The sequence below is a fragment of the Oryctolagus cuniculus genome, chromosome 2 (genome assembly GCF_964237555.1).
Source record: "Oryctolagus cuniculus chromosome 2, mOryCun1.1, whole genome shotgun sequence".
Classification (NCBI taxonomy): Eukaryota; Metazoa; Chordata; class Mammalia; order Lagomorpha; family Leporidae; genus Oryctolagus; species Oryctolagus cuniculus.
The window spans coordinates 161,423,065-161,426,759 of record NC_091433.1 but is presented as its reverse complement, the minus strand read 5'-3'; the positions used below and the strand labels follow the sequence as shown (position 1 = coordinate 161,426,759).

Here is a 3,695-nt window from a genome sequence, read left to right as displayed (position 1 = left end):
AACCTTGCTGCACACATTGCAAGCATCTGGGGACAGAACCACAAGATGGGAGCTCTTTCTCAATCTTTCTTTCTCTTACTGTTTCTCTCTCTTTCTGTCTCTGTAATACATAACATAAATAAAATTAACACAAAGAGAGTGAGCAAAACAGAGAGAGAGAGAGAGAGAGAGAGATGCTGGAACATCCTGATTTATCAGCTTTCCTAAGTGACAGAGAGAGACACTTGTCCTGATCATCACAGTGTGGGGGCCACAGCAGAAGTTCCCTAGCAAAGCCATTTTTGTAGTATGGCTCTGGGATTGTTTCCAGAAGTTTCTGAGAAGTATTCTGTGTAAGTTACATTATCATTGGCAACAGATCCTGCAAAACTGAACTCTGACCAACATAGGATGGAATATAATAGTTAACACATGAGAGCTAATTAAGATAATAAAAAGAAGGCATTTAATCAAGTTCTTGGCCATAAAATGCATCCAGTCAGTACTGACTATTATTATTACCCATACTATTTACACATTAATTAAATGTTTTAACACACAAATTAAAGCATAATAGTTCAAACACAAAGATATGCATTTAATTTTCACTTGGTAGAGATTGGTTTAAATATAATATAAGAAAAAGATAAGTTTCACTGTACAAGTATATTTTTTCATTGGGGAAAAACCCTAAATCGGGAATAGCATTATATGACAAACTGGAAAAATGCACCAATAAAACTGATATAGCATATGGAAATATAATTTGCAAGGAACATCCAAATGCCCATAAATATTTAAAATGTACAGTGATTTTATGTTGTAATGGGTTAAGCTGCTGCTTATGACACTGGCATCCCTCATTGGAGTGCCAGTTCAAGTTCCAACTGCTTTGTTTTTAATATAGCTCCATGCTAATACACCAGGAAAAGCAGTGGAAGATGGCCCAAGAGCTTAAGCACGAAGCCATCCATGTGGGAGACAAGGATGAAATTCCTGGTTCCTGTCTTTGGTCTGGCCCAGAACTGGGAGCAAGCATGTGCTCTTTCTCACTATATCTCTCTGTCTCTCTCTCTGTATTTTTTTAAACTTTTATTTAATGAATATAAATTTCCAAAGTACGATTTATGGATTACAATGGCTTCCCCCCCATACCGTCCCTCCCACCCACAACCCTCCCCTTTCCCACTCCCTCTCCCCTTCCATTCACATCAAGATTCATTTTCGATTATCTTAATATACAGAAGATCAGCTTAGTATACATTAAGTATGGATTTCAACAGTTTGCTCCCACACAGAAACAAAAAGTGAAAAATAATAGATGATTTTTTTTTAAATGATGATGAAATTAGAGCAGACCTATTGTCATGTTTAATCCCAGTGAGAGTCAAGTTGGGAATCGATAATTTCTTTTCTTTTTTTTTTTTTACAGAGGATCAGTTTAGTATGCATTAAGTAAGGATTTCAACAGTTTGCACCCCCATAGAAACACAAAGTGAAATATATTGTTTGAGTACTCGTTATAGCATTAAATCTACAGCACATTAAGGATAGAGATCCTACATGAGGAGTAAGTGCACAGTGACTCCTGTTGTTGACTTTACCAATTGACACTCCTGTCTATGGCATCAGTAATCTCCCTATGCTCCAGTCATGAGTTTCCAAGGCTATGGAAGCCCTCTGAGTTCTCCGACTCTTATCTTGTTTAGACAAGGTCATAGTCAAAGTGGAGGTTCTCTCCTCCCTTCAGAGAAAGGTACCTCCTTCTTTGATGACCTGTTCTTTCCACTGGGATCTCACTCACAGAGATCTTTTGCCAGAGTGTCTTGGCTTTCCATGCCTGAAATACTCTCATGGGCTTTTCAGCCAGATCCGAATGCCTTTAGGGCTGATTCTGAGGCCAGAGTGCTATTTAGGACATCTGCCATTCTATGAGTCTGCTGAGTATCTCACTTCCCATGTTGGATCACTCTCCCCTTTATTTACTCCATCGGTTAGCGTTAGCAGGTACTAGACTTGTCTATGTGCTCCCTTTGACTCCCAGTCCCTCCACCATGACCAACTGTGAACGAAATTGATCACCTGGAATAGTGAGATGGCATTGGTACATGCCACCTCGATGGGATTGAATTGGAATCCCCTGGTATGCTTCCAACTCCACCACTTGGGGCAAGTCAGCCTGAGCATGTCCCAAATTATACATCTCTTCCCTCTCCCATTCCCACTCCCATGTTCAACAGGGATCACATTTCAGTTAATTTTCAACACTTAAGAATAACTGTGCATCAATTATAGAACTAAACCAGTCATATTAAGTAGAACAGATAAAAAAAACTACTAAGAGGGATAATGTATTAAGTTGTTCATTAACAGTCAGGGCTATGCTGATCAAGCCACCGTTTCCCATAGTGTCCACCTCACTCCAACAGGTTTCCCTCTTGGTGTTCATTCAGTCATCACCGATCAGGGAGAACATATGGTATTTGTCCCTTTGGGACTGGCTTATTTCACTCAGCATGATGTGTTCCAGATTCCTCCATTTTGTTGCAAATGACTGGATTTCGTTGTTTCTTACTGCAGTATAGTATTCTAAAGAGTACATATCCCATAATTTCTTTATCCAGTCTACCGTTGATGGGCATTTAGGTTGGTTCCAGGTCTTAGCTATTGTGAATTGAGCTGCAATAAACATTAGGGTGCAGACCGCTTTTTTTGTTTGCCAATTTAAATTCCTTTGGGTAAATTCTCTCTCTGTATTTTGAATATAATATCTCTTTTTTTTAAGTGAAGGAGCAATAGGAGTTCCTCACCTCCCTATCCCACTCTCAACCCTTGCAACCACAAATCTCTTTATTTTTAAATTTTGTCATTTCAAGAACACTATATAAATGGAATCATAAAGTATAAAGATTTGATGATTTTTTAACTTTGTGAAATTCTTTCAGAAGTAATCCAAGTTGCAGTATTATTAATAGTAATATTTTAGTAAAATAGCAAGTTAAATATTCTATGCATAAATTAATTCCATTTCATCTAAATTCTACATTTCTTACCTCATAGTATTAATTTAGACAAAAGATGATAATAGTGTATTTGAGTAAAACTGCAAATCAAAGTTTTTATTTATGTAAAGAAATCAAATTTCATGTATTTCATATATACAGTTTTAAGGACATAATGATATTAAACTGAAAAGAACAGATACTACATTTGATCTTAGCCAAAAGGCCAAGAAATAATGCTGTCTTAAAAATTCTTCCTGGGGCCGGTACTGTGGCTTAGAAGGCTAAGCAGCCATCTACAGGGCTGGCATCCCATATAGGTGCCAGTTAGAGTCCCCGTTGCTCTACTTCTGATCCAGGTCCCTGCTGATAGTCTGGGAAAGCAACAGAAGATGGCCCAAGTACTTGGGCTCCTGCATCCTCGTGGGAGACGTGGGAAAAAAAAGTTTTTGGCTCCTGGCTTCAGCCTAGCCCAGTACTGAGATTTGTGACCATTTAAGGAATGAACAGCAGATGAAAGGCCTCCCTCTCTCTCTCTCTCTCTCTCTCTCTCTCTCTCTGTGTTTCTCTTTCTCCTTCCCACTGTATTTGTGCATTTCAAATAAATAAATAAATAATTTGTTTTAAAAAAAGAAATTCTTCCATAGTCATGTTTGTGAAATAAACATTACATGAGAACTTACAGAAAAGAACATAACGATATTTCCTACTTCA

General features: G+C 38.0%; 1 pseudogene; it reads right to left on the bottom strand.

Moving 5' to 3' along the window:
- Positions 1-3,109: 3,109 nt before the first annotated feature.
- Positions 3,110-3,219, bottom strand: LOC127490489 (U2 spliceosomal RNA; annotated as a pseudogene).
- Positions 3,220-3,695: the final 476 nt, after the last annotated feature.